Source organism: Amblyomma mixtum, chromosome 9, assembly GCF_055824585.1.
Source record: "Amblyomma mixtum isolate Tamu chromosome 9, ASM5582458v1, whole genome shotgun sequence".
NCBI classification, from domain to species: domain Eukaryota; kingdom Metazoa; phylum Arthropoda; class Arachnida; order Ixodida; family Ixodidae; genus Amblyomma; species Amblyomma mixtum.
In genome coordinates this window covers 20185061-20197791 of record NC_143020.1, presented here as the reverse complement: position 1 = coordinate 20197791, position 12731 = coordinate 20185061, and the positions used below count along the sequence as shown (strand labels likewise).

Here is a 12731-nt window from a genome sequence, read left to right as displayed (position 1 = left end):
GCAATTGACAACGGAATAATCTCATTACTGACTTACTGACTGAAAAACTTAATATATAAAATATGTACAGGGAGTGAGGGGATCGGTCCTTAATGGGCCGTCCCTAACAAACGCTAGGTGGGCTGCTCATTACAGGAGCCCATTGGCTGTAGCTGCTGCTTGGGCGCGCACGACCAGGGCCTTTTGGCTCGCCAGGTCAGAGCAGCCGAGCAGGGCCGGCTCCCAGTCCTCCCGGGTAGGGTTGGGGATAGGGAGAACGTGCGGGATTTATTGGCATGCCCACACTATGTAGTAAAGGTCCGAAGACTTTTCCCTACAGGGCGGGCACTCCCCTGTGCACGCAGGGTCGAAATGTTTGATGACTGCCGGGCACAGCACTGTTTTAGTACAAAGGCGAAGGAGTAAGCGTTCCTGCGCCTTCGTAAGGCCCTTGCAGGGCTTAGGATAGATTGCATGGCCGAATTGGTAATTTTGGATGATTTCCTTGAAGGTAAAAGCCGGATTGGGGTCGGCGTCCGCATCGGGGGGAGGGGAGGGTGATGCCCGAAGAGTGAGCACGCGGGCAGCGGCGTCGAGCGCTTCGTTGCCCTCGAGACGCGTGTGCGATGGAGTCCATACTATTGTGCGGGACGCGGGAGCCCAGAGATAATTGCTGTTCTGAAGTATTCGGTATGCCAAATAGAGAATAAAGCCCATTTCGATGTTCCTGCAGGCCCCTAGCGAGTCGGTAATGACGACCCGCGAGTCCTGATCGGCGGCGGCGGGCGCGATTGCCACCTCTTCCGCATGAGTAATGTCTTGTGCTTTGAACGTAAGGCTGTTCACTGCGGTGTTTTGGTGGACGACTGCGGCCGTGTACCAACCCCCATGGTGTAGGCCGGTGGCGTCCGCTTAAAATACTCCGCGTTTGTTTCCATAGTAGCGTGCCAAGGCTCTCGCCCGCGCGAGGGGCCGGCCACTAAGGTCGTCTCGTGTCATGTTGGCCGGAAGAGGGCGTACGTGCAGGGCGTATCTCCAGATTTCGGGGATACGCACGCGCTCTTCCGTCAGTGTTGGGTGTTGGATGTGAAGTCGGGCAAGCAGGCGGCGACTCGATGGCGTCTTTGAGAGTCTTGTGTAGTGGTTTGTCAAGTGTGCTTCTCGGAGCTCCACGAAGGTGTTGACCATCCCCAGAGCCAGGAGGCGCTGGTTGGATGTGGTGACCGAAGAGGTGGACGGTACGCTTGTAAATCTTACGGAAAACCACCTCAAGGGCTCTCTCGTCACATTTGCGAAGGTGGAGGTAAGGAGTCGAGTACAAGACTCGACTGGTTGCGAATGCGTGCGCCAGTCGCAAGGCATCTTTGCACCGTAACCCACCGCGGTTATTGGAAACCAGGCGGATCATGCGGCCCACCTGGTCCCCCACCTTGAGCGGTTTGGCCAGTGTTGTGTCGACACGGCGGTGTTTATTGATAAACAGACCCTGTACCCTGATCTCAGCGTGTTCTGGGATGGGTCCTCTCGATAAGGACTGTTCGAGTTTGGTAGTGCACTTCGACGAGGGTCGAAGGTGCACAAATTCCGATTTGGCCGGGGAGCATTCAAGGCCGCAGCGGCGGGCCTAGGCGTCCACAATATCCGCCGCTTGCTGCAGGTTCACTTCAATGTCTCCTACCGATCCGTGCTTAGACCAGATGGTGATGTCGTCGGCATAGAGCGTGTGCTGTATGCCTTCGACACTTTCCAGTTGAGCTGGAAGTTTCATCATTGCCAAATTGAATAGTAGGGGTGAGAGGACCGCGCCCTGCGGGCTTCCTCTCGTACATAATTGGTAGGGGCCGTGTTGTTCATCTTGTATACGGATATACGATTGCCGGGCGGAGAAAATTGTCTAATGTACTGACACGTGTTGTGTTCACAGTTGTTTTTGGAGAGGGGCGTGAAAATGATGTCGTGTGTTGCATTGTCGAAAGCCGCCTTCAAATCGAGGGCGAGTACTACCTTGTCATTAAGGGGGTATTCGACGGGATTCAGAATTTCGCGGTCTAATTGAAGCAGGACATCCTGCAAGGACCGGTGCGGGCGGAACCCGAACGTGGTGTCAGCGAATACATTTTGGTTTTCCAACAACTCAGACAGCCTGTCTCGCACCATAGTCTCCATCAGCTTTCCCGCACAAGACGTGATGGAGATGGGGCGGAGGTTGTCCGTGTTTATGGCTTTGCAGGCTTTAGGAATGAAAGTGACCAGGGCGGTCTTCCATTCGATTGGGAGGGGTGCCTCACCTAGCCAGATCGAGTTTATGTATGCGAGGAGCGCCTCATAGGCCGGGTCGGGAAGGTTCGCAAGTAATTTCACAGTTATTTTGTCCCTTCTGGGCGCCGTTCCTCGTTTCATTTTACTCAAGGCCGCCTTCAGGTCGTGGAGCCGGAACGGTTGATCCAGTTCCGCGTTCTCGGAACCTGCATACGAGTACGCTGACCCTCGGGGGCCCTGTTGGATGCAGAGGTATTGATCGCGTAATTTACATGCTAATTGAGAGGTATCTCCACTGAAGCTGTGGATAGCCCGTTGGCAGGGTTGCCGTTGGGAATTTTTCAAAAAGAGCCAGAACTGAAGCTAAAAGTAGCCAAAAGTAGCCACGTCACCTGATCTTGGCGCCAAATTTGTAGCCAAGTAGAAAAGAACCATTATTATAAGCCACTTTTATGCGAAGCATACTACTTTAGCTACCACTTCAGCCCTTCACCGTGGTTATGCGCGCCTCCAAATCACGTGATACATGACGTCACACCACGTGACACGATGACGTCACGACAGTAGAGAAACGGGGGCCCACCTCGCGCCGTCGCTGTGGTTGTGCGCCTCCAAATCACGTGATACATGACGTCACACCACGTGACACGATGACGTCACGACAGTGGAGAAACGGGGGCCCATCTCGTGCCGTCGCTGTGGTTGTGCGCCTCCAAATTACGCGACACGATGATGCCACACCACGTGACACGATTACGCTGACACGAAATTATGCTGGCAGAGGGAGAACGATGTCATCGCACAGACGCCGGAATGTCCTCGAGCGGCATTCCCGCGCATTTCGCACGCGCGTTCACACTCGGTGTAGGTGAAACGCTCGCTCCACCGGGCAGGCGGACGCGGCTTCCGTGGCAATCCAGGCGCTCACCCAACGCGCGTCTCGGGGTTAGTCGGCGTTCCGCTGTAGCCATGCCGTTGTCTTCCCCACGACGAAGGCTTCTAGTGGTTGTATTAAAATTACCAAGTATTCAACCAAGGAAAGCCATGTATTACCAAGCCTAGCCATCAATATGCTTCGCATCTGAGTAGGCTTAACCTTAGCTAAGCCTCAGCCATTTTTTTAATGAACAATAAATAATATCATTTTGAATGAACACAAAAACACAGAGTAAATAAAGAACATGGAATTTTGGGCCTCTTGCTCGGCCTTTTTCCATTCTTCTCGAAACGTGCGCTTTGCTCTTGCGTCTTATCCCATGGTAGACGCCGGTGTCGGCAAGCCGAAGGCACTAAAACAGAAGTTTTGTCGCCTTGCGGTACACAAGTGTTATTCCACCGGTACCGTGCTGCTCGTTCCTCTCCTGGTGTCATGCCGTTCCCACGGCTGCACCTAAACGCATGGTTTCCGATGCATGATCCTAACGGAGAAAGTACTCTAGATGAGCGTTATTTTCTCGAGATGGAGCGCAGTGTCCGCGCGGCCTTTGCTTCGCCGTGCACTTGAATTAGCGTTATTTTCTCCACATGGCGCACAACGTCCTCGCGGTCTTTGCTTCGACGTGCACCCATCACCCAGAGTCCGCGCGTCTGCGCACCCGCGTCGGCGAGTTGGTATAATAGCTCTATGTGCGCACCGCCGGCGGAGAGAATATACGCGTCGAGGACGCGCGCGCGCATCAAGGCGACCGGGACAGCCACGAGGACAGCAAAGCTAGGAAATAATAGTTCTTCTTTGTTCTTGCTTACTATTGTATATGCAATTGCAAAAAAAAAATGGCTAGTAAATGCGCCAAAATAGAAGTTCAAAGTTGCCAGAAAGTAGCCAAGGAGCCAACGTGAAATTTTCACCGCCAGACGGGGTCCAAAAGTAGCCAATTTGGCGCAAAGTAGCCACCAACGGCAACCCTGCCCGTTGGCGATGTTTTTGTGTTTAGGCTCTAGTTTTAATCAGATCGATTAAGGCGCGAAAGAGACACCAAGTTCATCGGCTAGACATCTGTCTAGCGGCCGTATTGCAGCGGTCCACCCAATTCGAGTCGGCGAGCTGGGAAGCATACTCAGCCGCTCGCTCGGTGAGCTCGGCGATGCGAATTTTGAGTTTTCGATTATGTTTTTAGCGGCGCCATCTGCGGACGAGGCTGTGGCGCGCCTCCCAGAGGTGCAGGAGGTGGTTGTCCACCTCCGGCGTGACCTCTGATAGTTGAACTTGAGTTTCTACCAAACGAAGATGTTTAACCAAATCTTGTGACCACGCGTGGTAGCCTTGTTCGTGAATAGGGGCCGAATTAGTGTAGGTGTGCCGGAACTTTGTCCAGTCAGCCCATCTTAATGCCAAATTTGGCATGCCTAATCGCTCGAGTCATGGAGGCTACCCTCTCTATAATTGCTCAACCCGTCGCGCCTAACCCCGCCATTTTCGCAGAGCCGGGCCTCTTCAGGACGTATATGGTCGGCCCTCCAGATTATCCCGCCGAGTCAGTGACCTCGACGATGACGAGGACAGCTGCCCCTTCTAGGTGCTCAGCTTCAGCCTCTGGTATCTGGCTCGGGGGCAGCCTCACTTCCACCTCTCACCTCTAAATCTGAGCATGGCGGGACACCCTCGGTGTAAGCGCTCCCCCCTTTCCAAATCGGCTTCCCCCATTACGATTACTCAACGGAACTGTCGGGGGCTCCGGTCCCGTTCCAAGCGGGCCGACCTTTGGCTTTTCTTTTCAACGTCTGAGAATTTGCCAACCGTGGTTGCCCTCCAAGAGCCAGGGAAAGACGCCACACTAACAAATTATACGACGTGCCAGCAGTACCCCTCCTCTTATCTATGATTCCATAGAAAGTATACAGCCACACAGGTCGACTTAGACGTGCAACTTGAACACCCCTCTGTAATGGTGACCCTCCTCCCACTCCGCAAGAAGGACCCACCGTTGGACATACTCAGTGTATACTACAATCCTAAATTCCCGAATGTCGGTATCATTCGCGGACATCTTTAGCCGCGTGCTGAGAGTTGCGGGTCGGAACACCTTTCCTAATTGTGGGTGACTTCAACGCTCCCGCTCGCATCTGGAGTTACTGCCGTGAAAAGAAGCGGAAACGCAAGTTGGCGTAGCTTGCGTCAATGATGGGCTTCAATCTTCTCACTGGCCCCGTCCACCCAACTCGTATAGGCAACTCAACGAATAGGGATACATGTCTGGACTTGACCATCACCGCAATATTCGGTATACAAAATGGGTCAACACAGATGAAACACTCGGCAGCGACCACGGCCTCCTGAACACTACGATTAGGATACATCCTTTCGCACGATCAACAACGCAAGCACGGCTCCCAGATTGGTCCAAGTTCAGGCAAAATTATAATGCTGCCACAACCATACAAGAGCAAGGTGACCAGTCTTGGTCAGAACAATTGGTCTCTAGCCTTCGCTCCTCCGAAACTAAAATTCAGCTCTCAGAGGTGGTCTCGGATGTGAACAATCACCTGATCCGCCTCTGATGGAGCTGTCAAGTGCCACCACCGCCCCCACACGGCGGCCAGCAGAAGCAAGCCCGCTCCCATGACAAGAATGGCGCGGCCGGTTCCTGGGCCAACGCAGTCTATAATGGCAAACAGGTGAGCAGTTCAGGCGAGGTTGCCTCCTCCTCCCACCCCCTCTCCCCTCCCCCTCGCTCGGCAGCTGACGCTGAGCTGCACAGCCTTGTGGCTTCTCTCCGGGCACAAAACGAGGTGCTGCTTCCAAAATTGAAGCCTTAGAGGCTAGAACAACTTCCCCTACCCCTAGTACCCCCGACACGGACGCGCAGAACGAGACGGCGCCGACGCCGGCTCTGGAACCTTCCCTTGCCGACGCTGCCGGGGTGGCGTGGCTGCCTGCCCGTCAAAATGGATTTCCCGCCTTTAGGGGCGGCTGGCTTGTTGGAACGGTAATTTGCAATTCAGTCCCGCGAGTTCGTGGCATGTCCACCACCACAAAACCACACGCTTGGGCATACAGTCGTGAGGGGCCCGCACCCCCTCTTCTATGGGTGCCTGCTGTCCACAGAGGCCACACTTATCTTGGGTTGGGTTGGGGAAAGTGTCTGCCCGATGTTCGAAAGTTCCACACAAGCTGCAGGCCTGAATAGTGCGAAAATATGGCTGCACTGAGACGATTTCAGGGTTGTAGTGGACGTATCTAGCCTTCACTGTGCAAGCACATTTCAGCAGCGCCTTGTTTGAGTTGCCGAACTTGCAGATATCAAGCAGAGTTCCGTTCCTCCACTGCACGCAAGACTGAAGAGATTCAGACGTCTCACGGTTGACCACCGTAATGACCCCATAGCAGACGTCCTCTTCATGTTCTTTGAGATGGCCAGTGAGAGGCACATCTCCTTTGGCCGATTTGATAGAAAAGTCACCTAGAAGACAGTCTGCGACGTGAGTGTTCCAGGTGCTGGGCAAGGTTAAAATTTTTTTCTTTGCTTAAAAGGAGGCTTAACTCGGCCGCCTCACTCGCCCCGAGGGAAGCGCCGAACGCGGCGCCGAGCTCACCACATTGAAAGGCGTCCGGATGCCCAATAATTTCCGAGGCTTTATGATGATGACAAAGTGGTCTCGGTAAAATTTTGGGGAAGGCTTGGGCCTCAACTTGGTAACGGGGTCGCGGCCCTTTAGGTCGGTGTCCTTCGCCGCTTGCGAGGCAGGAGCTTGGCGGGTAGCAGCATGCTTGTCGTTAGTTGGCGTGGCGTTAGCCGCTATCTTGGCCTCTCGTCTGGAGGGGCGCTCAAGCAGACGCAGAAGATTTTCATTGCGGATCGGGTCCGCGGGTGCCGACTTGGGTTGCACAGTGACGAGAACGGTCGACCAAGACATAGCGTCCGGGTCATAGCCGCGTTGGAGAAACGTTTCTGCCATCTTGCCGACAGAAGCGGCTCCCTCGCAGCCGAAATCCGGAGTAGCCGTTGGGCTTCGGGTCGGCGCTGGAGGCCGGAAGGAAAACCCGCTTTAAAGTTTGGAAACCTGGGCTCATCGACATGAAATTAGTGTCCACGGATGCCGATGAACTTGCCTCAGCTAAAGGGTTCAAAATTGATGGCGTTCGATGATTTGAGTCGTGGGGTTTGTCAAAAAATGACGGAGACGAAGCGCCACACATCTGGCAGACACGATAAGCGAGCATCTTCTTCATTCCGCCGTCCAGGCGTGCCCCAACGCGTTCTGGCGTGGCGCTCCACGTCAATACAACAAGGCTGGCATGCACGGCCCAGTGCTGGTTCTTCGACACCTCGGCCACCAGCGTGCGGGCCACCATGGTGAGTGCACTCGAGGAGCCAGAGATGAGGCTCCGGCTGCGCATGTATGCGAAATGTGTGTTTGCGAAGCAGCGTCCGAGCGCCGCCACCATCAGCACCCACGCCGCGCTCAGTATGATTAGTCTAGACAGCGCTTGTCCTGTCGTCGCCTGTACTCTTGTATCTAGTCTTTTGTGCGCTGTTTTTCAACCATGATTAGTCTGCTGCTGACGACGGCCATGGCAAATCCAGACGCAACCAGGATTCCCAAGGCGCCAGCCTGTCGGCGCCTCCACCGAGAGTGGAGTGGGCGACCACTTCGTCGTAATGCTATTGGATGTACCTGAAGAACTCGATGTTGTAGGGGTCGCTCGGATTCCGTAGATGTTGCAGAGGGTTTTGTTGGTTTGTTCAGTACGCAGGGTGACCAGACCTTTGGGAGTCGCGGATTGAGTGTATTTGGCACGAAGCAAACGGAACGACACACACTGTCAAGCTGCCATTTTTTATTAAAACAGAGCAAAGAAAAGGTTTAAGTTTAGGTTTATTGGGGTTTAACGTCCCAAAGCAACTTAGGCTATGAGGGACGCCGTAGTGAAGAGCTCCGGAAATTTCGACCGCCTGGGGTTCTTTAAGGTGCACTGACACTGACAGAAAAGGTGAAACGGCGACGGCGCACCAAGGAATACATGGCGCCATCTCGTTACTGGCCATTACACTACTCACACTCCGCCTTAATGGTCTATCATTGCGCCCAAACTTTTGATGCCCAAACATTCACAGTGCTTGAGAGTCATTCTTCCATTTTAGGCCTTAGTGAAGAGGTCCGCAAAGTTGTTCGGCGACTCGATGTATTGGAGTTGTAACTCTTCGTCTCTTCTCTCGGGAAATAATACTTGAGGTCTATGTGTTTGCTTGTATCTGAAGCTATTTGGCTTTTCGCAAGCGCAATTGCACCCTGGCTGTCAGCCATTAAAATCTGTGGTTCGTGCTATTAAGTTTCCTCATGAAATTTGGAGCCACATTACTTCCTTTGTAGCGTGACATATTGCTAAATATTCGGCTTCGACTGTTGACAATGCAGTGGTCTGCTGCTTCTTGGTACTCCAGGAAATCGCAGTACCAGCTAGCGTGAACACGGACCCGCTGAATGACTTCCTGTCAGCCTTGTCACTAGCCCAGTCTGCGCCGCAAAAGGCTTGTATGCACTTCCGAGTTATCTGCTAGACTAGCGCATTATTCACTGTGTGTTTCACATAGCGAAGAATATATTTTTGCCATGCCAATGTTCTTCTGTGGAATGTTCATTGAACTGGCTTATGTAAGTAGTCGCAAAAGCCAAGTGCGGCCTTATTCCTCCGACGAGGTCAAGCAATGCCCCAATTACTTGCCTGTACTTGCGAGGTAGATCCTCACTTGATGGATATTGTTGTCTCCTCTTTGGTACTTGCTTCCAGGATCAAAAGGAGATGATGCTGCCGTTGCGTCTGACATGCCAAACATCTCCAGTATGTCGTTAGAGTAGGCCGTCTGGTCCCGTGTTAGTTTTCCATCTCTTTCTTTCTTCATTCGTATGGAAAGAATGTGGCTAGCCTCACCCAAGTATTGTGCATCAAATACTTGACCCAAGCCGCTCTTGAAGTCGGCAATCTCTTTCTCATCTTCTGAGATGATCAGCAAGTCATCAACGGAGACTCCTGCGATGAAGTTATTATTCTTGGTGAATTAAACACAGGGTTCTGCTTTTGATCTTGTCATCCCTTGTGACGAGCATTTTGTCCAAAGCAAAGCTCCGTTTCCTTCCACACTGTCGTAGCCCGTAAAGGCTCTTCTTCAGAAGGCAGACTTTATCCTTCTTACAGTCATTTAAAGGCTGCGGTTGTTTCATGTAGACTGTCACCTTCAGAATACCATTTAACTCTTTCCCTACCGCACCCATTGAGCAACGTTAGCCCGCTAACGATCATTTCATGCCCCGATTTCTGTTTCTGGGTATTGCAATCAATATTGCATGCAATAGGTTTTGCAGAAACAAAAATGTACTGAAACCTTCAGAAAATGGTCATTTTCCCCATGGTAGGGAAAGAGTTAAGTATGCTGCCGTGATGTCCATCTCGTGGATCTTCCAATTTCTCTCAACTGCTATGGCCAGCAGGTCCTGATGGACTTCAGCTTCACTACAGGAGATAAGGTTTCCTTGCAATCGGTAACTTTCACTTGTGAGTATCCGCGTGCAACCAACCATGATTTGTATCACTTTAGGTCACCCTTTTCGTTGTACTTCTTGCGGAACACTCACTTTCATTTTACCACTTGTCTGTCTTTCGGTCGTGGCACTAGCTGCCATGTATTGGAAGCTTCGAGGCTGTCCAGTTGATTCTGTATAGCTGCTTTCCGTTCCTCCTTGTCTGGTGCAGATATGGCTTCGTGTAGAGTTTCTGGGTTTCTTTGTCTGTTTTGCTTGCTATGCAGCAGCCGTGACAATCACTGTGGCGTGGTGTCTTGTTTGCTAGTCTTTCCGACCGTCTTAGTACCCGTGTACCACAGCCACGCTGGACAGTCGCTGCGTAGCTCCTTCCTCCTATGTAGTTGCCTCGTCTTCATCAGCTGATGAGCCAATGTCTTCAGCATTGTTGTAATCAGTGTCATTGCGATCTGAACTACCAACATCATGTGGCTCGCTCAAGCTGTCTTCAACTTGTAACGTGACTGTGCAATCAGTGTCGCTATGTGCTTCAGTCTTTATACTTGCAACTTGGGTAATATTGCGTGGGAAGCACTCTTCTTCAAAGGTAACGTACCGACTTCCAAAGAAGCGATCTTCCTTCTGGTTCCACAGCTTGTACCCTTTCACTCATTCTGGGTAGCCGACGAATATGCACTCTTCTGCTTTCGGGTCCAACTTGCTCCCATTGCCTCGTATGTTTCGAACGCTCCATGCTCTGCATCCAAACACTCTTAGGTGGCCCAGTTTCACTCCTCCCCCTGTCCACAGAGCATCTGGTGACTCTCCTCCAACCGCCTTCGATGGGCACTTATTTCTGATGTGACTTGCAGTGACAACGGCATGAGCCCCGAGCCTCTTGGTGACACTTGAATCGATGAGAAGGCACCTCATCACGTCAAGCAATGTTTGGTTCATTCTCTCTGCGCCTGCATTCTGCTCAGGCGTGCCAGGAATGGTCAGCTGGTGCCTTATGCCATGCTTGGCCAGGTACTCGTTGAACTCTTTGCTTGTGTACTCTCCTCCATTGTCACTGCGCAAGGTTTTCACCTTCGTGTTGTGCACATTTTCCGCCATGCGTCTATACTGGTCCAACCTCTCAAGCACTACGCTTTTGGCCTTCATGGTGTACACCACAGTATATCTTGAGTAGTCGTCTGTGAAGGCAACAAAGTAACTGGAGCCCCCTTTGGTAGTTGGTGTGATCTTTCTAACCACCTCTGAATGCACCAGCTCCAGTGAAATCTAAGCCCGTGTTCCCTCGCATCTTTGGTAAACTGCTTCACCTTAGCTTTCCCAGACAACATGGGGCACATTTGTCCTTCACAGGGTCTTCACTAGCTCCGCAGAGGCATCGAACAGCATCCTGGTGAAGGTGGCCTAGTCGTCTGTGCCACAAAGCTGTGTCTTTTGTCTTTGCCATCTTCTTCGACATTATTTATTATTTAACAGAGTACAGTCTTCTCGATTTGCAGTAAGAATCAGATCACCGCTGTCCTTTGGAACTTCGGCTTTGCCCCCGGCGAACGTCACGTGCAAACCACGGTCTTCAATTCTTCCGACTGCTGATAGTAGGTTGCCGTTCAACTCGCGCACATAAAGGACATCGTCTACCGTGATGAATGACTCACCACACTCTTCAGATAGTTGAATCTAGACTCTTCCTTTCTCCATGACACTCAGGGATTATTTGTTTGCAGTTTTCACTCATGACTCGCATGGCTTGAAGTCAGTGACCTTTGTCTTGTGCGATGTCACGTGATCTGTAGCACCGCTATCAATATGCCACACATGAGGAGGCGCTGATATCACATTTTTGGCACATATGGCCATCTGTGTTGCAATCTGTGACTGTGAGGAGTTTCTCCTCTTCTGGTCATCCCCTTCGTCTTGAAACTGGTTACAATATTTGCTATATGACCAAGGTTTCCACAAGGAAAGCATTGCACCTTCTTCTTTTGCGTACTTGAGGTGCATTGACGAACCTTCTCGCCCTTCCTGACAGTGAGTTGATGATGCACCTTCTCATTTGGTTGCTTGCTCTCAGTCTTTAATCGAGCTTTAGTGACCAGGGCCCTTGTCTGACTCTTTTCGTCGCCTAACCGATCTTCATCACGACGGAGCTTTCTCTTTACTTCGATCAGCAGCCTTGTCTTCACTACTTTGGTCTGGAGGATTAGTTCGTCTTGCTCAGAGTTCAGAATTACCGGTTCATATGTGTCACGAAGTCCCATTAGAATAACTAATGCAACCTCTCTATCTGTAAATGCATAGCCTGCATTTGACAACTTCCTATGCAGCACCATCAATCTTCCTAGGTAATCTTGCATTGACTCCTTTCTTCATTTTTACGTTGAAAAACACACGCATCAGCTAGAGTATATGCAAGAGTCCAAACTTTGAGTGCATTTCCTGCAGCGTATTCCAGGCTTCTTTTGCAGTTCTGCAAGTTCCGGTGTCATCCAGGTAGTTGTCCTCGACGACAAGGAACAGAAAGATCAGGGACTTGTTGTCAGTCTGCTGTTGTCAGTCTGCTCGCTCGTTTATTTCTCTATTCGAGAAAACAGGGTCGATCGCTTCCCAGCATCCCTTCTGTAGGAGAGCAGCTCTTGGCCGTATCGACCATGTGTAATAGTTATCCGATGACAACTTCGGCAGTCTAAACTCGTCTAATGCCGACATAATCGCTGATCCTCGAACGCAAGAGGGACAACGCACTTCTTCTTCGGAGCTGGTTAACAATCAGCGTACGCGAAAACGATTTGTCGATCACTTCTTCCCGAAAAATTTCGCCACTAACATCCACTGAAAAGATTGGCAGTCACTTCTTCCCGGCAATTTTGCCGTAGTCACGCCGGACGTGTCGAGGCGTCTTCCGTGCACATCCAACATGGAGCAGTCAGCAACGCCGGTGTCACGTGACGGTCCGTCTTTCTTACGAAAAAACGCACTGCTTACTTTTCTTCACGGGCACACACCACTTGTCAGTCGCTTCT

General features: G+C 51.6%; 2 pseudogenes; one reads left to right on the top strand and one right to left on the bottom strand.

The window, feature by feature from the left end:
- The window catches only part of LOC149328447 (uncharacterized), a 478240-nt pseudogene that overhangs the window by 119210 nt on the left and 346299 nt on the right, over positions 1-12731 (top strand).
- LOC149328452 (uncharacterized) lies at positions 130-4582 on the bottom strand (annotated as a pseudogene).